The sequence below is a fragment of the Macaca mulatta genome, chromosome 4 (assembly GCF_049350105.2).
Source record: "Macaca mulatta isolate MMU2019108-1 chromosome 4, T2T-MMU8v2.0, whole genome shotgun sequence".
Taxonomy (NCBI): domain Eukaryota; kingdom Metazoa; phylum Chordata; class Mammalia; order Primates; family Cercopithecidae; genus Macaca; species Macaca mulatta.
Window position 1 is genome coordinate 159,285,994 of NC_133409.1, and position 24,662 is coordinate 159,310,655.

Genomic DNA, 24,662 nt, shown 5'->3' on the forward strand with positions numbered 1-24,662 from the left:
TGCAGCTGTATTTGAGGTTTGGCATTTAAAACTTAAAGAGTTGATAAATGGAAGCAATCTGGCAAAGTGTATGGAGTGTGATCAAGAGATTGTCTTATTGGAATGATTATCAAAGCTAAATGTACAGTACCATTCCTAAATTGGTAGAGATTAGGAACAGGAGATAAGGGAGAACATGCTAAAATATATAACATCTAGGAATTTAAGGATTTATGTAGCACTGTGGAAAGGTTTAAAGCAAGAAGTAGCAGGTTGAGAATAAACATATATATTTGGGTAGAAAATCCCAGGGGCCATGGAGAAATGCTTTTGAGTTAAAGATTTCCGGGAGTCTAAGTAGATTATACATGAACAGATAGAGTAAAGAACAAATAAGTATAGATTATTACTTAATGTGTCCCTATCTCCACTTAGAGGATGGTGATACTTTGAAGTATTGGGTGGCATAGGTAAGAATCCCTAGTTCTTTTACTACTAAGAGGAATGGGATGTGATATCTTGTGCATAAACAGAGGGACTCCTAAGTTTATTTCATTTATGGACTATGATAACTATACCACAGACTCTTCAAACTTCCAAATTAATCTGCTTCTGTTATATTAGGAGAAAATCTTTTAAACTTTTGCTTGAGTAACTGTCAATAATTAAGATTATTAAAAGTTGTCATTGATGAACTTAGAGATGTAGGTGGTCACTATAAAAATTCACGTTTATTATAAAACTTTCATTGTTAACTAACCCATAAAACATCTCATTTAGGAATCGTACTTTGAGGATTGCTTCTCTGATAACTAGGATTTAATTTCGTCTCCCCCATATTCATATATACGTGTGTGTGTGTGTGTGTGTGTAGTTACAGAGATCATAGGGTGAAAGGACCATAGAAATCATCTAGTTAAAATTTATTCCCTAATTCAACAAATAATACAAAAATCAGAGGTCCATTTTTGACAGTTACACAATGAGTATGTGGCAGGACCAGGCCAAGTCCCAATTCAACTGACTTCCAATTATTTCCAATAAACTCTGCTGCCAGGATGTATATATATGAAATAAATATATATTATATATGAAATAAATATTATATATATGAAATAATATATATTATATATATGAAATAAATATATATTATATATATGAAATATATATTATATATGAAATATGTATATAAAATATTATATATATTTAATAACTGAAAAGGTGAAGGATTCTGATTGCCCATAACATTATTTTTCAATTGCAAAGATAAAGCCTAAATTTTCTGATGCATGATAGATTTCTCCATATTGTAAGTTAGAACAGACATTTGACAATTGTCTTCTCAAAAATACTAATTTGTGTTCGTAGCTATAGATGTTGCCTGCCTGGCTTCTGAGCATGCTTTTCATTGTCTTATAGGCTGTCAGAATCATTTCTTCAAATGAAAAAATCCTTTTCTGGTAACTACACACCAAGTTAACTACACTGAGTTAACTGCACCAAGTCTGGTTGCACCAGATTGCTTCATATTGCTCAAAGTTTTCCCATAAATCCCACAGAGTAATGCATGACTCAAGCCTCATCATCCCACCCTCCCATGTCAGCCGTTTTTGGAATAGACATTACTCAAATATAATGTTTTAGCTTATTATTTTCTCTTGTCCAGGCCTGAATAATGATTTTTTCTTAATTCAAAAAGTATTATTTAGTGTATGTAGAATGATTGGTTTTCATTACTACATTTTCAGTAATCTTGTCTCATTGATTATAATATATAATTTTAAATTATGCTGATGAAATTGCCAAAAAATTGGATATGGAATGTTGAGACTGAGCCAACACAAACCCAGTGTTTGATTCCAGACTCTAAGTCAGGTATCTTTGAGTGGAGGGAGGACTTTGAAAGTCAGCAAAGTTATCTAGGCACTATTTCACAGTGAATTTGAAAAATATTCTTCTATCAGCTTAGTGATTGTTTTGTCCATTTTCTTCAAACTGGATTCAGGTTTCACAAAATGCAATATAGCATATCACATGTAATTTTAAACCACATGAATTAATTTGTAAGTATTTGCATGACAAGCTCATTCTTAGCCTCTCAATGTGAAATCCATCTATGACAGAGGAGTTCTTTTATGAATTTATGAACTTATTTATAGATTACGAATTATTTGACAGAATGATTAGGAGATGATGGTAAACTTGGGCAAAACTTAAAGTAAGACTTTAATAATAAATGGAGAGAAGAGTAATTAGGAGAGAGATTCTCTGTCATTAATAGAATGAAATTCTAATATCATTAGGAAAATAATATGGTCACTATTATTTAATAGATCATAATATGTTTGGGGATTAAGATGAAAACAGCATCCCTAAAAATCGATTTTTAGGTTTGGAGAAGCCAATGGAGAATAAGATTTAGGGTAAAAAAAGCACACACACAGAAATACCCCAGGGAGTCAGATAAGTGTAGATTAAGAAAATTTAGGAAAACCTATTCTTCATTTGGTGAGTACTGAACTATCAAGCAAATGTACGCAGACTGGGGCAGTAGATTATACACTTTGTTTGGGAAACATAAGATTGTGCTCATCTTTCAAGGATAGTCATAGCGTCTTCCCTAGACTCAGGGGCATTCCTGAATCACCTGAACTGTGACTTTGTTTCCATGTTGCTACTCAGGAAGAAGTATCTTCTTCATATGCCTGTCTCTTTAACATAACCAAAAATAGGAAACTGGCTTTGGAAATGGACAGAAAATACTGATTTGCTTACACTAAATATGTTTTGTGTCTATACAGCACATAGGGAAATAACAACTGCATGGTTCACTTTATTATATCATTACTAAGTCTAGTAGTTAATAAGGTATGTTCTTAAAGTAGATAATTTCTCAAGATAAATTTATTCAGTATGATTTAATAGACAAATGCTTTTGTTTAGGTTGGAGGCCTCTGTAAGGCAGTACAGAAACCAAGGGTTTTCTAGTGTTGAAATTGTTGATTAGTTTTTACTTTTTAATGTATTTTATTTATCTATATAAAGAAGACAATGTTACCTATTTTACATCTGTTCCAACTTTTAAAGAAATTATGTATTAAGACATTAACGTATTCCATGATTTACAGTAGCAACTTAATGGTAGCTGATTCCACTATTATAATATGCTGACAATAATTATTACCATTGCTATTAACACTGATTCTTTTGGCTAGATAGGTGGATAGATTGAAAAAAAAAAAAAAAAAAAAAAGAAATTCTCAACCTTGTTAGCTCCAAGGAGCCATTAAATTACTTTTTCCTTTTGGACTCTAAGATTTCGGATTTTGTCAATGTAAAATCTTTATAAATTTATAATCAATTTTTCATACTTAAAGTTAGTGCCATCATAATTGCTAACTGGAGATTTCAGTAAGCATTAATTAACCAGGTTATCAGAGTGTGCTCATATAATCGTAACACAATGAAATAATTTTAGTGCTGGATAGAGCTTCTACAGCTTCAGCATTGCTAAGAATACTGTTTTCCCTAAGCCTTTTGCATTTTGGAAAAGGTTCCCAAACCCTTTTGGTACCTTGAAGAATCTCTAGTGGCCCAGCGTCTGCATACTGAGAACTACTAAATAAGGCGAAATGCCTTTGAGGTACTGTAAGAATTTTTGAGTGTATATAATAGTTCAGGAAACTCATCAGTATGTATTAAAACTACACAGGGAAAACTGTCAGGCTTCTAGAAGCCAATAACATATCAAAGAGACAAACTATCTGCTGCTGGGGTACAGGCTGACGTGAATAAATTTCAGACTGTGGGAAATATGGCCAGACCTAATAGTAAGAAGGGTGCCGAGCATACACAATGCATGACTGATTATGGCAGCCAATTGGTGCCCCTCCTGATAGCCAAGACAGCAGTTCCCAGGACAGCAGCCTGTGTGATAAATCTGACTTCTTCTGAGACCATAAAATGCTTGCTTCTATTCTTACATTAAAATGAATAAATCTTTACACATTATTTACATTCAAGGGAAGATATCGAGGATCTCTCAAAGATTTTTTTTTGGAAAATGACATAGAGGAGTAGACATTGTTTTGTGATACCAGTATCAGAGAAAAGAAAGTAAAATGCCCCATCAGAGAAAAGAGATGAGCTCTGCTTACAGATGTCGTTAAGACTAAATTTCTAATAGTGGAGGAGTAGGGTAGCTTATAGTGGGAATGCAGCAGTCCATGAGCTTGGAGTAAATCCAATTTAGTTTAAATCCTTCATTTGGTAACTTATTATGTATCTGTACTTGGGCAAATTACCCTCTTTGAGCCTTACTTTTCTCAGTGTAAACCTAGAAATCCAACACACAGTTAGAGAGCTAGCCATGAATACGATGACTAGTACAAACTGGATGCTCAATACATGATGATGGAGATAACAAAGATTCTTTGTGTACAATCAAATTGGCACATTTGTAGCCAGGCTCTTCTGCCATACCTTGGGACAGTTATCAAATAGTTGATTTTGAAAATGTATTTTGCTGAGATATTGATCTACTTTACTCCCAGATTACCTGTTATCTTGGGCTATAGAAAATTTTGAAAGAAGTTATCTCTGTTGAGATGATTTATTTTTATCAGTCTGAGAGAGAGATGTAGAAAATTTTGAAAGAAGATCTCTCTGGTTAGGTGATTTATTTATCAATCTGAGAGGGAGAGAGATGATCTATTTCCAGCATAGAGAGATGCAGAAATTTGAGTAAGATAAGGAGAAGTATATACTTTCAAATTCTGATCTCAGCTGTATATTATCAGTGTATTACTTCATTATTTTTTATTCAATCTCCAGAGTTTCAGCCACTAATAGACCTCATTTAGGTGCTGGAATTTAGTATTTAAAATTATCTTTACCTTTGTTACTTTCCATTAGTGCAAATAATTAGAATCTTACTGTATAACACACAAATGAAAGCTCAATATTTTACACATTATTAAAAATACTTGCAAAACTGCAGCAATGCAACTTTTCATGTGTGATGGTTGGTATAAATTGCAAGTTATAGCAATCAGAAAAACACTGCAGCAATACATTATTAGCAAATGAAATAGAAGGAATTTTAGTGTAATATAAATTGCTCTGGTATTTTTGTAAGAGATGGTTATTTTCTTTAAGAAAAGAAAAATCAAGGTTGGCATTGGTAAGCATGAGCTACAGTAAAAGCATCAGCATAATAAAAAAAAAAAAGGAACTGTGATTCTCTGTACTACAAAGACTGCAGATTTTACATCTGCACGAACAAAGAGAACTAGAGATTATGGTGTGTTTAAGAAAAATGTGTTAAACTCCATGGATCCTAAAGATAGTCTTTAGGGATATGCTGTATAAAAGCTCAGATGATCAATGTCTTTGAGAAGATAGACCATAAAGAGGAGTATCTAACAGGTTTTCCCATAAGAATTCTAAAAGATTTATAGTTAAGAAAATTTAGAGAAAGATAATAGCAAAGGAAGAAATATTAACTGTTGAACGGGCACAACTTTTGATGTTGTAGGAAAATGAGAAGCAAAAATTGGAGTGAAAATTAGAATAGTATAATGATAAAACCTGTATACATAATTTTCCAATTTATAATATAGAAAGCATTTTTTCATATCTTCAAGAAAGGATGTTACTTTCATCAATATACTGAAGGGGAAGGTCATGAAGAAAGTATATGTCTGATTAAGTAAACTGTTACATAAAATCTAGATTTAAAAGAAAAGGCATAAAAGAGGCTTGATCAACATTGTCAAAAATAGGCAAAATAGAAAGCATACAAACTATAATTGTATAAAATTTAGAGCTGCTAAATGGCACATCTAGGCAGCACACTTTTTAATTTTTATTTTAAAGTCTGGGATGTGCAAGTTTGTTACATAGGTAAACATGTGCCATGGTGGTTTGCTGCACCTATCAACCCGTCACCTAGATATTAAGCCCAGCATGCATTAGCTATTTACCCTGATACTCTCCCTCCCCCAACCACCCTGACAGGCTGCCGTGTGTGTTTTTCCCTGTCCTGTGTCCATGTGTTTTCATTGTTCAGCTCCCATTATAAGTGAGAACATATGGTGTGTGGTTTTCTGTTCCTGCATTAGTTTGCTTAGGATAATGGCTTCGAGCTCCATCCATGCCCCTGCAAAGGACATGATCTTATTCCTTTTTATGGCTAAATAGTATTCCATTGTGTATGTATTTTCTTTATCCAGTCTATCATTGATGGACAATTGGGTTGATTCCATGTCTTTGCTATTGTAAATAGTGCTGCAGTGAACATACATGTACACGTATATTTGTAATAGAATGATTAACCTTCCTTTGGGTATATACCCAGTAATGGGATTGCTGGGTCAAATGGTATTTCTGGTTCTAGATCTTTGATGAATTGCCACACTGTCTTCCACAATGGTTGAACTAATTTACGTTCCCACCAATGAGGTTCCCCACAACCTTGCCAGCATCTGTTGTTTCTTCACTTTTTAATAATCGCCATCCTGATTGGTGTGAGATGGTATCTCATTGAGGCTCTTATTTGCACTTCCCTAATGATTGATATGTTGAGCTTTTGTTTATATATTTGTTGGCCACATGAATGTCTTTTGAGAAGTGTCTGTTCATGTCCCTTGCCTGCTTTTTAATGGGATTGTTTGTAGGTTACCTGTTCGCTCTGATGATAGTTTCCTTTGCTGTGCAGAAGCTCTTTAGTTTAATTAGCTGCCATTTGTCAATTTTTGCTTTTGTTGCAATTGCTTTTGGCAATTTCATAAAATCTATGCCCATGCCTATGTCCTGAATGGTATTGGCTAGATTTCCTTGTAGGGGTTTTATATTTAAGTCTTTAATCCATCTTGAGTTAATTTTTGTATAAAAAGATGTAAGGAAGGGGTCCAGTTTCAATTTTCTGCATATGGCTAGCCAGTTTTCCCAGCACCATTTATTAAATAAGGAATCCTTTCCCCATTGCATGTTTTTGTCAGGTTTGTTGACAATCAGGTGGTTGTAGATGTGCAGTATTGTTTCTGAGTTCTCTATTCTGTTTCATGGTCTATGTGTGTGTTTTTGTACCAGTACCATGCTGCTTTGGTTACTGTAACCTTGTAGTATAGTGTGACGTCCAGTAGTCTGATGCCTCCAGTTTTGTTTTTGCTTAGGATTGTCTTGGCGATACAAGCTCTTTTTTGATTCTATATGAATTTTAAAATAGTTTATTCTAATTCTGTGAAGAATTTCAATGGTGGTTTCATGGGATTAGCACTGAAACTATAAATTACTTTGGGCAGTATGGCTATTTTTCATGATATTGATTCTTCCTATCTATGAGCATAGAATGTTTCTCCATTTGTTTGTGTCCTCTCCGATTTCCTTAAGCAATGATTTGTAGTTCTCCTTGAAGATGTTTTTCACTTCCCTTGTTAGCTGTATTCCTAGGTATTTTATTCTCCTTGTAGCAATTGTGAATGGGAGTTCATTGATGATTTGGCCCTCTGCTTGCCTGTTGTTGGTGCATAGAAATGCTTGCGACTTTTGCACATTGATTTTGTGTCCTGAAACTTTGCTGAGGTTGCTTATCAGCTTAAGAAGCTTTTGGGCTGAGACGTGGGGTTTTCTAGATATAAGATCATATCATCTGCAAACAAAGGCAAATTGACTTCCTTTCTTCCTATTTGAATACACTTTATTCCTTTCTCTTGCTTGATTGCCCTGGCCAGAACTTCAAATACTATGTTGCATAGGAGTGATGAGAGAGGGTATCCTTGTCTTGTGCCGGTTTTCAAAGGGAATGCTTCCAGCTTTTGCCCATTCAGTATGTTATTGGCTGTGGGTTTGTCATAAATAGCTCTTATTATTTTGAGATTTATTCCATCAATACCTAGTTTATTGGGAGTTTTTAACATGAAGAGATGTTGAATTTTATTGAAGGCCTTTTCTATTGAGATAGTCATGTGGTTATTGTCTTTAGATCGGTTTATATGATGAATTACATTTATTGATTTGCGTATGTTGAATCAGACTTGCATCCCAGGGATAAAGCTAACTTGATCATGGTGGGTAAGCTTTTTGATGGGCAGCACACGTTTTAATTGTATGACTGCCAGCAAGTACATAGAGTGATAGTCTCACTTTGAAAACAAAACAAGCAATACAGTTGGGAACAATAGGTGAAACAGTACTTACTGTGGCCACAATCTTATCCCCAAGCCATTTTTCCCTCACCATCTACTCAATGGAAATGAATAATTTCTATGTAAACAGAGACTTCTCCAATTCATTTGTTTCCTCATTTTAGAAAACAGGTAAAATGTTTCCCAATTTAACTTGAAAAATTGGTTATAATTAGCCTCATTAACAATCTAATCATATGTATCAATAATAAGATAAGCATAGCATAAAGGGTAATTTTAGGTAGGGCATTGGATAAATGCTCTTCATATTTAAAGGGCTGCCATTAGATTTATGCAGGTTTTCCCAGTTTAGAACTAAGATAAAGTGGTGGTTATGAGGAAGTCAATATTAACTCAATACCACGATGGACTTTCTACACTTAATGTTGTCAGTAATGGAAGAAAAAACTTTTATGAAGAGCCAAGTGTGCTAATATGAGAAGCATTTTACCCGAAACTGGATTACTATCTACTGAGATTTCAAATGGAATTCCTGCACTGAGAGGAAATGAAGTTGATTGATTTATGGACTTTATTCCAATATTACTAGCTGAGAATTTATGAGTACCATTTTCTAGCTGTTCTAAGTATAGTGATCTCATTCAATCGAATATATTTTGAATATAATACTGTTACCTGCATTTTAGAATTGCTTAATGCAATTCAATTTCTTAGCATTGCTTATGACATTGCTTAATATTACAGACCTGTTACGTGGAAGAGCTGGGAATGTAATCCAGGTGTTGACTTGATGCTCTTTATCACGGTGCCATGTGGTAATACTGCAAACTTAAAATCCCCCAATTCCATTACAATTAGGGGCAGTGTATCTATTTGGGGAGAAACTCAGTAACTAAGCTTTTTAGATGTGTCAATAGAAGTTGAAACAAAATTGGTTTTGAATGTACATAGAGAGTAATGATCACTGTTAACCATATCTGTGTTGTCAATAACAGATGCTCATATAAATCTTTTCAAGCAGTACCACATTCCAATAGGAATGGTAACAATCCTGTTTGTTTTTGGAAAGAAGTAATGGGAGAGGTAATCCAGAGGCAGGGGAAAGTTGAAGTTAATTATAGCAGGCTTTTGGGGTATATCTGATTTCTTTTACTAGAAAAGTTAGAATATTAATGAAGACATCACATGTAAGATACAAATATATTTTGCTTCCCAACTATGTTAAAAAGACTTTTATCTGCATACATATTGTAGCAGCTGAGGAGTTAGCATTGTGACAGGTGGTTATCAATCTGGAACTAAAAATTAGCTGTAAGTAATTCTCAAAGAGATACACATCATGCAGTTCATTGAAAGTTTACACGATATAATCACTACCAGGTTATCTGTTTATCTGTAAAGACAGTAAAAGCATACCTTCATAATGGTGAAACTAAAAGTGAAATTTACAGATTTAGATCAGAATGACACAGAAAGCAATCACAGAATATGTGTCAATTTATACTTAAAAGTGCTCCCAGTATAAGACAAATCTTAACATTTTTGGAGGGGTTTTCGTTTGACTTATATTCCTAGTGTTACTGATTATACTAAATAATAGTGAATTTACCAATTTATTCAATAAAACAATGCAGTCTGTTGTGTTGGATAAAGAACAATTTGGGGGGATAGGAGGTTTGGGTTCATTTTAGATTGTTTCACTAACTGGCTTTTATGTAACTGGCTAGGATATTTATTTCTTAGTTCTCAGTTAAAGCCCTTCAATTCTAAAATTTAGTGATTGTATTTTAGTGTCCATTATATACAAGGCAAGTTAATTGTTCTGTACATTTCTAGTTACATTTAGGGAATAAAAATATATGCTTATGTGTTAATACCAAGCAGAGTCTTGTAAATGAGAAAAAACATACTTCTGCTTTATTATTGTTTCACCAAGAGACATACAGAAGGTAACATCAGTAAAATGTCTTTCTCTGCCTCCTAGTTGTGCTCAGGTAGCTAATTACACTGCGATGGTCTGTTACTGTTTTCCAGCTATCCAGAAGTCATAGTATGTTTGACACAATCAATGGGTGTGCACTTCTATTCACAATGATGAGACATAGGATGTGCAAATCATTTTTTATGGAGAAGCAAGACACCTGGAAATAAATTGAGTGCATTAGATCAACTTGGGTGCCTAAATATGCCACCACCCATCCAGTGTATCCAAACAGAAAAAAGGGAGAGCATCTAATGACCACTGAGCAGAGCGACAACAGTAATTTAAAATGTTGCTGACTTTTAAAATGTATCTAGCAACTCCATTAGACACCATATTGGCCTCTAAGGGGATGTTAATGTGACAGAAACTGCGTATGAAACTTTCTTCTCTGTAAAAGAACTTTCTGAATACATCCAAAGGGAAGGCATATTCCCCATCAAATAAAACAGCCTGATTGAGTCCAAAAAAAAAAAAAAGAAAGGAAAGCTTTCAGAAGCAGCCAAAAATTTCTAGAACAGTTCCTTCAAGTCACACAGAGATGGGGATGGGAGAGCAGTGGAAGAGAGAGAAACCTTAACACAATATGGTGGTGGCCAGGAGCCAAGAAAACACATTTTGCCACCCCTTGTTCATGATTGCTCCCCTAAACACACCAGATGGGGAGGCTTCATCAATGTCAAGCCTGCTGTTATCATCAGAGAATTTCCTTATCAGTGGATTTGGAACTGATACCTCAGCCCCCTCTGAGAAGCAGGCAGGCAGATTGATCCAGTTCAAGTCCCACTTGCCTCAGACATTAGAAAGGAGTGCTCCAATCAGGACCAGGTGGGGAGGCCAGCAGGGGCATGGGTGGGGATGGGAGCTGTCTGTTCATCCAAGATCCTGTCTCTTTTGTGAACATTTTATGAAGAACTATCCATAGAAGCAGTAGTAGTAGATGTAGCTTGAGCAGTGGGGATACATGACAGAAAGGGATGTATTTACATTTGGGCACTCTAAAAAGAATATTCCGAATTATATTCTACTTAGAGTAGAATTGTATAGCTAAATATATTTGCATGTGTAGATAAATAAGTTTCCTTAAAAGAAAATATTCTGCCTTTGTGCCACAAATAGATTAATTCAAGTGTGTTCAATGCATTCATTAAATGCATATACATGTGTCAGCTCTGCTTTAGTTGCTGAGGACATGACAATGAAATGGCAGAAGAGGTCTCTGTACTCATGGTGCAAGAGTGTTGAAGTACAAGGTGCTTTGGATGGACAGCAGGGAAGGCTTAGTTGTTCCAGAGGCTTCCTAGGGAATTGAATTCCATTCTGGTTTCTGAAGGGCTTAGCCTTACAACAGTCGATTGTGCTGCTGGAAAGCATTCTAGACAGCAAATTGAAGTGTCTTTAAGTGGCAATGTTATGGTTTGTGAAATGGAAAAAAGACCATTATATTTAAAATGTAGAAGGAGAAGGACAGAAATCTGTGTGAGGCCGTGTGCGTAGGTAGGGGCCAGATTAAATAATCCTTTGGGGTTAAGTTGAACGATTTGAGATGTTGTTCCAGGAGTAATGTGTTAAGTAGCTGAAAGGTTGAAATGAGAGAGATAAAATTTGCATCTTCAAAAGAAGCTCTTTTGCTTGTACTATGAAAGGATGGATTGATCAGAGCAAGAATGTATAGTGAGAAGCCAGGCAGGAAACAATTGCAACAGTCTACATTGGAGATCATAGTGGTTTGGACTAGATAGTGATAGTATGATTGGAAAGAAGTGACAGATTCTGGAGATATTTAGATGGTGAAATTGACCCACCAGAATTGGCCCTCAAGACATTTGTAATCTAATGGGACAGACAGATGTGTGAACAATTAATTATGAAATAGTGTGACATGTACACTGAGAATAATACATCGATACAATCATCTATAATAATTAACATGTGTGGGTTGTCAATTTTTGGAAAATCTTCTAATGTTTCTTGTCTTTGAACTGAAGAAAGTTTAAAACCCATTGGAAACCTGAAATTTAGGGTTTGATCTTTGCTGAAGAAGGATTCAGAGGATTTGTGTTTATTGAGCTCCTATTATGTTACAGGCACTGTACTTAGTGTTCTGAAAACATAATCTTGTTTAAGTTTCATATTCTTTCAAGGCAGGGCTTTCCATTTGCATTTGACAAATGATAAATGTAGGGATTAAGTCAACCATCTATGTTACAGCTACGTGGTGGCCAAACTGGGATTAAAACCCAGATTTGATTTGAAGTATGGATGATTTTCCCCTACACTTGCTTGTCTCAAGTTCTCCTATGGAAGGTTGAAAAGAGCAACAAAACTCAAGTGAGGTATTCAACAAGGTTTTCCAAAGTATGGTACAGCTTCCCTCAGTTTTAAGTAAGCTAATTTTCAATGATAGAATGACTGATTAATGTTTTTAATTTATTAAAAAGTTTCACAGGGTGGCTCATACCTGTAATCCTAGTACTTTGGGAGGTTAAGGCAGGAGGATTGTTTGAACACACAAGGTTGAACCAGCCTAGGCAACATAGCAAGACCCTGTCTCTACCAAAAAAAAAAAAAAAAAAAGATCGTGTATTGATTTTAAACATGTTAGAAAAAAATATAACTAATATATCAAATTCATGATAATGAAAGTATTGTTTAAGGTGACTCTGATGTATTTAAGGTAAATTATTTGAGTAAATTGAAAATAAAAAACTAATACTAGTACCATGCTGATAGGACAAAGATTCTGAGGGTAGTAGGTCATACAGAGGAATCCTACTCATTAGGATTAATCCACTAATATTTGCTTGTGTTGTTATTTACGTTCAAAATGCTGTGAAGAACCTGTTACATATTTGTTTTTAAATTGCCTCCTAAAGACATGGCCCTTAAGGGGAGAGAAAAAATTTCTCTACCCGGATCTCTTTAAGGCAGAACCACTAAGCCACATTGTGGATGGGTAACTTGGTCTTCAGTAAAGTTCCTGCTGATGGTACAAATGCTTCAGTGATTTTAACATCACTCTTGCCCTTTACAAGGGTCTGTCATCAGTCACCAAACTCAGATGTTCACTGCATTTGGAAAGGAGGGACCATGCTTCCTTTTGCTGGTCACAAAGGGCCAGACTTTGTAGCTGAAGTCCCATGAGATGGAGGACACCAGGGCTTCTCTTAGACCGGGCAATTAGCCAGTTATCTGGACCACTGACTTTTGTCAGATGCCTTGGGCCTTAGGTGATCATGAGAGTTCACTTCCAATGTGTGTTTGGAGAACAATTTAGGATATAGCTTATAATGTCAACAGGTGCTGATAGCTGCTTGTCCTGGATTTATGCATTTAATTTTTTTTCCCTAAAACACTTTGGTTTTTACATATTTTCCTATATTGGGAAGCTTCAGTATATTACTTAGTTTCTGTGTTGATTGAGTCCAGTGGTATTTTTATGAGTCTGTAGAACACAGAGCCCTATGATACACTAAGACAATCTGAAATCTTTCGATTTACATGAGACATCCTGTAATACATGTGGCTTATAAAACAGCTGAAGGAGAACACCAAGAATTAACCAATAATTGGAATAAAGTGGTGAAAACCAAGTCAAATGCCACCAAAGAAATATGAAACCAGCTCCTCCTATTGTGCTGTTTATAAGCAAATAATAATTTAGCTCTTTGGGAAAACACCCTTAGATTTTCCAGTGATTTCAGAAACCCACTTGGTAAATTGCCTCTTTCGTATACTAATTTGTACCAGGGTTAGCTAAGAAAAAGTGAGTTGAATATATGTGTTAATTTCAGGACTTATTCAGAAAATATAAATATCTCCCAGACCAGATTGGTTTTCTATTATTTTAACAATCAGACTTCCTATTGCTCTTATGGTCAAAGATCTATTTATTCAGTGCGGTCTATCTTGAGAGTAGTTTTTAGAAACAGAGAAGTAAAATATGACCAAAGACAAATAGAATGTTAACTGCAAGAATAATTTAGGTCATAATAGCAGAAAGAATTTATTGCTAAGTCAAATATTAGGTAATATCCTGAAAGACATTTATCTCAAGTACCCAATAGTCACCTGATTTTAACAGTCACATAAATCCAAGTAAATCCAGGTGAAGTTGTTGGGTTATTAATTTCTTAGTACCTGTTCCCAGTTACCCTTTTCTCTCTAGTGGCTGTAAATCCTTGAAACAAGATTCATTGATCTATTCCTTCATACATTAATTATTTCAACAACATTTACCAAATGCTTATTTTTATTTATAATTTTTATATGTTTTCAGTGCAGTAAAACTTACTTGAAGTACAGAAACTATAAATATACAGCTGAGTGAATTATCATAAAATAAAAATAATAGGCCATACCACCCAGCTCAGGACACAGAGAATTTTCAGCATCCCGGAACACCTTTTGTGCATACCTCTAGTCACTGTCCTTTTCTGAAGGTAACCACTATCCCAGCTTGTTACCTGTTTTAGACGTTATATATGTGGATTCATTCTACATGTAATTTTCTGTGTCTGGATTCTTGCTGTTATCTTTGGACACTTACACAAGTTGTATGAAACGGTACCTCATGGATTTTTATTGCTTTATTCCATTTTCTGAATAAACCATAATGTGTTCAACTATTCTACACTGGGTATCTCAATTTTTTGATATTAAGAATAATGTTGCTTTGAACATTTTTGTACAGTATGTTTGGTGCATGTATGTATGAATTTCTCTTGGGTTTATACCTACAAGGAATACTGTAAAATAGACATATCTTAAGCAGATAGCTTATTGAATTTTTTTTTTTTTTTTTTTTTTTTGAGATGGAGTCTCTCTTTGTTGCCCAGGCTGGAGTGCAGTGGCGCGATCTCGGCTCACTGCAAGCTCCGCCTCCTGGGTTGACGCCATTCTCCTGCCTCGGCCTCCCGAGTAGCTGGGACTACAGGCGCCCGCCACCTCATCCGGCTAATTTTGTTCTTATATTTTTAGTAGGGACGGGGTTTCACCGTGTTAGCCAGGATGGTCTCGATTTCCTGACCTCGTGATCTGCCCACTTCGGCCCCCCAAAGTGCTGTGATTACAAGCGTGAGCCACCGTGCCCTCCCAGCTTATTGAATTTTTATCTATGCGTACACTTTGCAATTACCACTAAGATCAAGATCACTCCCAGAAACTTCCCCAATGATTTTACCGTATGCGAAAAAATGTTTCTGCATATTTTCCAGTTGTTTACCAAAATGCTCCTTTATGTACTTATAATTTCTTAAGCATGTTATACATAGTTATTTTAAAGTCCTAGACTGATAATTCTATTTTGTTCACTTTCTATGAGTTTAAACTTATTGTCCACTAATTTTTCTGTCATTTATTATATTCTCATATGTCTGATTATTTTCATTGTTTATGGAAATGCATACAGAAAATTTGAGGTTATCTTCCTCTAGAGATGATTTACTTTTGCTTCATATAGCTCTGTTATTGATATATCCTTGTAATTCAATCAGAATGAAATTATTTGTAACTGAGCTTTAGATCTTATGAGAGTTATTTATTTTAAATTTGCCCTACTCCTGGAATGTAGTTTTACCTCTTGTCAACCCAAACCTGGGGAGATTTGCCTGGCCTCTATGTCCTTAGGAGGCTTTAAATTCAACTGTCTGTCCCTCAACCTCTATAAGTGGTGGCAACTGATAGATTCCAAAGCACTCAGTCACTCTGGAAAATCATTCCTCCAGAGGTAAATGTTTTATTAAATGCAGTGTTTACCCTTCTGCACATCCCTATTCTTCTGGATCCTAGACTTTGAAAACTCATTTCCTTGGTATTCTAGTGCATTTTAACATTAAAAACTTTTACGTATGCTTTTTTAGTTGTTCTTGGAGGGATATTCGGTCTAAAGCAAATCAGCCTACTTTTTCTAAAGCTCAACGCTTTGAGTGCTTTTAAAATATTTATTCTTTTCTTTTTATGCAAGCTCTGCAGAAGGTGTTGAGGACACAGAGTTTAACAAGAAGCAACCTGTCCCCTCAAGCAACAATCAGTGTTCTAGTAGCAGAGATGGAAATATAGAAAACAATACCAACTCCAAATCCTTACACTACTGTGTGATTAGTGCTATAATAGATGTAAATATTGGAGACAGCGGTGGCATGAAGAAGCAATAAACTCATTTCAGGAAGGGCTTTGCAGACTTAGGAAGTTCTTGAATGGGGAATTTAAAAAATAAAGACTTTTCTTGTCAGGTAGTATGGAATAAAAGAAAGATATTGGAAGGAGTGAGTGCTTTGTAAGTCAACCAAAAAGTTATTCTAGCTTTGGGATTTCGAATGACTAGAAGTTTTTCTGTGGATCAGGAAAGGAATGTGAGTTAAGCATTTCAGGCAGAGGGAAAAATACACACACAGTCTAGGATGATTTCCTGGTCTCTCTTTTTTTCCTCACAGGTAAATATTTTCTAATTTTGGGCATATTTGGAGGGGTTGCCACAGAACTCTCTTATCTGCTTCAGGAGGTATTTCCAAACATTTTGTTTTCTCTATGGTCACTTACAAACTTTAGGTTTCTAGAAATTAAAGCCAAAAAGAAATCTAAAGCCAATTTCTTCCACACCAAGCATCTTTAATTGTCATCTTCTCCAAAGGCTACATTGATAAACACAACTTGTTTGGCTTCTAAAATGATTGTCAGTTAAACAACAAGAACAAACAATGATCCCAAACAAAACAAAGCAGAAAATATAAAACTTAGTCAGATTTAGTAATAAAAGCAGGGAACACAGAGCACACAAGGACAGGCCTTTGGCCATCTGTTTCACATAAGCCGATTTCTAAATTACGCCGTAGGATTGGACTGGATCTATACAAACATCTGGTTCAACCTTTACAATAGTCAAGTTTTCTCTTTCGGCTTGACTTACTTTTACTGAACTTGGCCTTCAGAATGGGCTCATCAGTTTGACTTGCAGACATAGCCTGTGTATATTATTTTTTTTCAAACAACGTGGCATAATTCAGGAGCTAGTTTATGAGAAACAGACTGATAACCCAGGGCGCATTGGGACAGTACTTTATTTTTTGCTTACGTATCAGGATTTTTACTTCAGCTGTTCTGGAATCCTGCTTGAGACAATAGAGGGAGGATTTCCAAGAAGTTGTTAGGTCTTGCTATTATTGTAGGAGTCAGGATTGCATTAAACAGATTAGTCAAGGAAAATACACAGATGGTGATTCCAGGCAAAACAATTTGTTATTTTAGCAGTCTATTTGTATCAGGAATCTTGCATAAACTAAGATAGAAATCTGGTTTTTGTGTGCTCTTTCCTTTACTGGCTCAATTTGCTTTTTTGGAGTCATTTTCCAAAGAACTGTTCTTAAGCATATCAACTAACATCTAAGGGCTCTTAACAAGCCATAAACTTTGGTTATATCTTTGCTGTGCTCTTTTCTACAACTGGTCTTATGTGAAATTCATGCAAGGCAATTATTAATTATTACACAAGCCAAAATCATGTTCCCTTCATTTGCTTGAATCTGTAACTGTGGACTTCTGGAGATTTTCTTTGGCAGTGGTGGCATGGCCTCTGGGAGAAGATATGAGGGTGAAGTTAGGTTTCAGGGTAGGACAAAAACAGAGGAGTTGACAGCTTGGATTAGATGGCTGCTTTTCTGTCTTTGCAATCTTATTCTCCCATAGGATTATGTTATCTTTTGAGGCATTGCTTTCTGAGTCTAAAGAATACGTTTTCTTTCTCATTTTTAGTGCAGTAACTCAGAGAATTACTATACTCCTACATAATTATTAAGGAAATGATACCCAAACCTTTTACATGGTTGAAAAGTTGCTCTCTTTTCTACAAATAAGTCCAATAATAGTTTGTCATGGCTTGTCAACAATAACAAAAACTCACAAATAATATTATAGCATACATCAACATATAGGGATGGGACTATGTCTCATTTACATTTTATATCCAGCATCTGACTTGTGGTTAAGGTGGAGTAAGTGCAGACACAACCAGTGTTTATTGAGGGCCAACTCTGTCCCATGTGCTTCGGGTAAAATTATTTGTTACTGATAGTTACCCTTGTGAAGAAGGTGTTACCAACAGTTTAAAGCTGAAAACAGAGTCTAGCATGTGACATACAAACTATGAAACTTGGTTTTTAGAATTAATTGAAACGAGTTTCATGACCTGAATGTTTTAATTGCTGAAGATCAAGTCATTAAGCATTTTGTTAGAACTGTAGTATCTGACTCGAGAAATTGAGGTTTTCCTTAGCAAAACCAGTTTTGAGGGAGAATATCATGTTGCTCCAATGAGGTCCTTATTAACTAAGTTTGTACAGTTATTTTTATACCTTAAAGGCATGTCTTGCCTGGGATTTGGCAGATTTTGAAGGCTAAAAGTAGAAAAGGAAACCTGACTTTCCAACAATACTGATTATCTCGGGGAAGCAAAGAGGGAAATATCCCTTGATTTTTTTTTTAATCTCAATATTGAATATTGACTTTAACAATAAGAACAGATGAAATTTTATGTGTATATGAGTGAGCCTTCTTATCAAGTTCATTTAACATTTTAGTTACTTTAGATCTTGAAGTTGTTTGGGGCAAATAAGCATATATACTCTACAATATCACAAGGTAATAGTTAAAATTAAGGTATTTTCTCTCTATTTCTATTTATTATTTTATCCATTTACTGTATCATAATATTTGCTTATATTTTACTTTTGGGACGTTGGGAGTTTATTTAAGACGGGTGCTATGCTTTCCACTTTGAGTTCCTGTAATTTTTGTGGCAGAATCTGTCACCATTTGTCAATGTGATTGACTTTCTTGTCTTTTAATGTCTATTCCTAGGCATATAGGCCAAGGGTACTCTTTTGATTTTGCTCCCTTCAAATGCTCTATAAAGGAAGAATCCACAGGCCTATCTAAAGGCCAGAAAGGGGAAAAGGAATGATCAGTATTTTTTAGCTATCATGTTGTGCCAGAAATAGGATTGTTCAATTTTGCATATGAATTTAACCAAGTTAAATTTGAACTTCTGATAGATAAATATTATATGGGACAAACACATTAAAAAATGTTCATTGTGTATCCAGCAATCCTAGTCAGGCACTATTCTAGACACTTAAATATTTTACCAATTTCAATCCTAATAGCACTACTATCGGGGAAAATACTTATCATTCTTTTACAGACAAACTGAGTCTCAGAAAAAATATGTGATGGTTTCTGCCAATAACCTTGCAGCTGGGATCTGGAAGCCCAGTCTGTCTGATCCCAGTGCCCACTCACTCTTCCGTTCCCCATGATGACTGACTCCAAAGGTGTTTCCATTGACCTCAGAAGGATGAGCAAAATTCTAAAATAAATATCAAAGAATAGCAATCAGACTTCAGCTCCTCTGAATAAAACCAATTGCATTTTATTCTTTCAACTATTAATAGATCTTCCCACTTGGAATTTCTGGAGAAAAAAACTGATGCGTTGCAAATTCTAGATATAGTAAGTAATCACAACTCTTACTACAAATTTCTTTCAGATCCTGATCCTTAAAGTCTTTGTCGTATATCAGGACAAAAGTAATCTCCATAAAGAACTCCTGATCCCATATTCTCCCGTGTGTAAATGTTTTGATGGAGGATCTACACTCTTCATTTTAAGGGGAAAATGATAAAAACGTTAAATGGAAGACAACCCTCATCAGAAAAGAGAAAACCAACCTAGTATCCATTCTTAGCTTCATCATCTTTAATTCTCCTGTATAAATGTAAGAGATACTCTCAATGTTATAGGACCAGGAAGCAACTAAAAAATTGGTTGTTCAAAATTAAGGTGCTTAGTAAACATATGATACCCTGTTTTTCTCCTGTGTGCCACACATGTGGGAGATTACTTTAAATAGTATTAAGGTCTTAGTTTGAGACAAAGTATGAGCCAGATAATCTTTGATCATTTCAGCAAATACAAGAAGCTAATTTAATCTCTAGATGCAGAATGACTGTTAAGAAAACTCCACTTTGACATCACGTTGGCCTCTTGGATGACCTAGGATATTCAGCTTTTTTTCTTTCTGTCAATTTATTCCAAAATAATGGCAATTTCTCCTGGAAAACATTATGCTTTGACATCTGTTTTCAATGTGCTTCTATTTGTTCCAATGTCTCGTATATACTCTGCAGATCTGTAGTCTGACCTGGGGTGACACCATCTACCAATTTTAAGTTCTTGCCGTACAATTAAACTCTAGCGTCTTTCTTTAAGGCTTGTGAGCTTTACCCAAATATTTCCCCATAATTCATTTGCTTTATATGAATCTCTCTTCTTTGTCTTTGAAGTAATTAAATTTATTTTGAAATTTGTGAGGGATGGGATAAAAGTCCTGAACATGCTCTTATAAGGAATAGCCACTAGTCCATAGCTCTTAAATCACTTTTTCCTACTGATTAAAGATTGTTTTTACTGGCGAAGCATGTGACATTTTAATTTTTGTTCTCTTTCTTGTTTTATTTATAGACATATTTTAAAATATTTTCACTTTGGGGAGGTATTTTTAATCATTTATTTCTGCCAATGTTTGTTAAGCATCTTTCCAAGACCTAGTTTATTATGTTAAAAAAAATACCTTATAATTGAAATTAATTTTACACTTTCAGAAAAGTTACAAAGATAATACAATAAATTCCTGAATGTTCTTTATTCAGATTCATCAACTATTATCTCTTACCTATGTATTATCTGTTGATAAAATATATAAATAAGTTGATGTGTATGTCTGTCACCTATCTATGTGTGTGTGTCTACCTATAGTATGTGTGTGTGTCTGTGTCTATTATCATCATATATCTTAGTTTTTTTGCTTATAATAGTTTTTGAAAGAAATTGTTATACTTTTTCTTATTTTCTGAGAGTTCTGTTTGTTTTTGCTGTCTGCACTCTTTCATAGACCTCATGTTGTTATTACTGGTTTTTACTTAAATGGGCATGATAAAATAGTTTTCAAGACTTAGTGTACGCCAGTAGACATAGTGTGTAGTTATGCTTTGTTCTGCTTTGTGTTGGTCAAATCTGCACAATGGATTGTGTCATACAGCTTTATCTAACTTCCACTGACTGAAGCTCTCTACATTTTTAGTTGAGCTGCTTAATTCCATCATTAGGACTTCTGACATGGATGCAAAAAGGACTTACAAAACTATAATTCTTGGCGTGCTGTGTTACTACAACTCTTCCTGTTCTGCTCCCATCAGAGCACTTTATCTGGGGAGATGACACACTCCAGAATAAAATACATCACTGTGGATCCCCTGATTTTCTTCTTCAGTTGTTTTTCTGAGCACTGATGTTTCCAAATCAATAATGAAAGGTATTGCTTATGAAGGAATTCCATGCTGGCTGCCACAAATATAATGGTTATGTATTTAAGGGACAAAGTCTAATGTACTGGTGGGTACCCTCCTGTGAAGGTGATGAAGAGTAGTTCTCTCTGCTCTCAGATCCACAGGCTTTCTCTGCTTTTGGTGGCGTAGCATGGACGCTCCATTTATTGCCCTCTCAATTCAGTTTCTCTACCTTTGAAACCCAAAAATCTGTAGATAATTGACCCTCAGTTTACTTGACAACATGCAAAAGGAAAGAGAGCAGCTATTTCTGGGTTGAACTATTTATGGTTCAGAATATTTTACATACTTTTAATTACTGACCATGTAATACTTATTCTAATAGTCATATTCAAGACATAATTCATTTGTTCTGGATCTAACCTAAAACTCATTTAGAACATGTAAGGTACATGACAGTAGACATTTAATAAATGATAGATAGTATTCATTCATTCTGTCATTTATTCATTTTGAAGGATTTGGGAGCTTAGAGCTTAAGAATATCAACTTTGGACTTTAAATATAAGGTTAGATTCAAATTCTGGGTCTAATTTTGTTGGTTTTGTGACTATTGACAGGATTTTACATTTTCTTAGACCCTATTGGCAATCTCTAATTTAGGAGTATCATCTATTTCAAAAACAGTTAAGAGGATTAAGATGATATTAAAAATATAAATTTTATGGCAATGTATGTCTCCCATGGTAAGTGCTGCTTATCTGAAGTTATTGTTTTTATATTATAGAATTTTTATTTCTAGAAAAAACCACTTTGTATTTATGCAGCAGAGTTAGATGGCTGTGTTTACTGATAACAACTATCTCAGTTATCAGGTAAAGTCTCTATAACATGCAAACTTAGCCTATGAAGAGACATTGTTATAGGGGACGGCCCTCGTATTTTACAGTAAGTTACTTTTGCAGTTCAGTGTATTGATCCATATAATGTGTTATATATTCTAAACCTTGGTTATAAGTATTAGTAACATAGAATGCTGGCTATAGTTATTCTGGTTCAATCTATTCTGATGAACACTGAGCCTTGATTGTCACAGACTCTAGGATTAATTCCAGTATTTTATAGCAACAATTTTAACAACTTTATTAACCTCCAGAGTTGGAGTCAACATAAAGGTACCTTGCATATCTACTGCAGTTTCAACTTGGGTTCCAGCTTCATTCTGCTCCAGGTCATGTAACTGGATTGTTACCTTTCAAGCTCTGCCTTTGTGCTCCCCTGGGTAATGCCAGGTGAACTTCCAAAATGAAGTCAGTGCTTATGGTGTATGTGCTGGCAATTGTTTCGACTGCTCTTATATTCTTTAGCATTGGTGCCTCTATTTCTATGTGCCTGCTATGTTGGCAACTATGTGGCTCTGTATGAGATTTCCTAATGCTCACTGCATTGCATAGTGTCCTGAACAAATCCTCCTGGCAGAGTCGAATACCTCTTGACATCTGCAGCTGAGGATATCTGATATCTATCTACCTCCCGCAGCTTTACAATGGGCCAGGTCAGTCTAAGGTACTGACTTTTCTCAGTCTGCCTCATGCTGTGACACTAACTGAGCCATACTTAGCCAACTTCCAAGCAATGACTAATTCATTTTTAGCATTGAGACAATGGAAAATTGTTCTAAGGCTATTGTAAATTATATTGGGGAGAATGTACTTGTTCCTATTCAGTTGGTTTATTTGAGAGAATTGCAAGACTTACTTTACTTGAATAGTGTTCCAAAAGAAATTATATTTTTTTCAAGGGGAATAAGAATATCAATTTTGTTTTTGTTTTGTTCATGTTCACAATGGAAAGCCAGATTAAGTTCTATAATACAAATAAATAAAAAATGTGTTTAGTGGCTTGTCATCTTGAACAATGACCTAGCAAATGTAAAATTAAAGTTTAATGCATTTTTGAAATATGAGTAAAGGATAACCATACAAAAAGTTACATTATGAGGCTAGAAAGCATTAACCATTTTTATAAGAATATTAATAATTCAACATTAAGTACAGGTAAAATAAAAAGTTGCAGATGCTTTGAAGCAAGTATCTTGAAAAATAAGTTACCCATTTGCATGTAGATAGTCAAATAGGGTCTTGTGGTTTTATTTAAAAATATCCTGCGTTTAAAGGCAGGTAGCTTGTACAGGTTATTTGAAAAGATGAAAGAATTTGGCAAAAGTAAATACCTTTAAGTTTGTGGCAATAAATAACATTTGTTTTAAAGCCTAAAGGTCTACATATTCCTTTTTCTTTCTCCAATCTTTACCCTAATGAGAAAGGAATGTGGCTGTTGCATGTGTTTATTTTCCTAGGCAGAACATGTAGCAAGCCAGAAGGACGCTCAAGTACTTCACAAATAAATATGGTGTTCATCCCTGTTACTTGAAATAAATCCATGTCGTTTGTCTATGATCACTCAGACATCTCTTCTTGCTGGGGCTGGTCAGGGGGATCAGCATATTCTACAGGTTTTTTGCAGACCTTGACTAAGTAAGAGCTTTTGGATAGCCACTACATAGACCCAGTAATCACACTGTAAGAGGAATTCTAAATCATGTATTTTCAGAATGAAATAAATGTTGTTCCCAAAATCTGCTACTGCTTAATAAAGTCCTGTTTTCTATGATACCAAATGGAATCTTCAAAGGTAAACTCTTGAAAAAACTCTAAAATTACTATATTGTTTCATTTAATCAGAATAGACACATATATTAACAAGATTTTTCAGTTTTAGCTTTTTAAGATAATCGTTTTCTGTAGACATGAAGTTATTGATATGTCCTCCTTTTAAAAGGTTGTATCATATTTTCAGGGATTTTTTGAGCCTTGATGGTATTTTTCTTGCACCAAACAACAGCTATTAGTGGCAACCATTTCCAGCCAGGTTGGAGTAACTGGTATCATTCAGACTTGTCTTCCGTCATAAACAACTAGAAAATTGAGTAAAATACATGAGCCAGCTGTTGTCAGATGCTGGCCAACAGGTGGTTCCTTTGGAGAAGGTTGAGGTGTGGTGGAATATTAAAGAGGTAGAAGTTATACAGAGAAAATGTTTCAGAACACCAAGCTGCACAACTTTAGGCTGAAACTTCACAAAACGTGCAAAAAAGCAACTAGTAGAAAGGTGTAAGTTAAAACATTCCTAAGACTTACATAAGGGCAGGAAGGT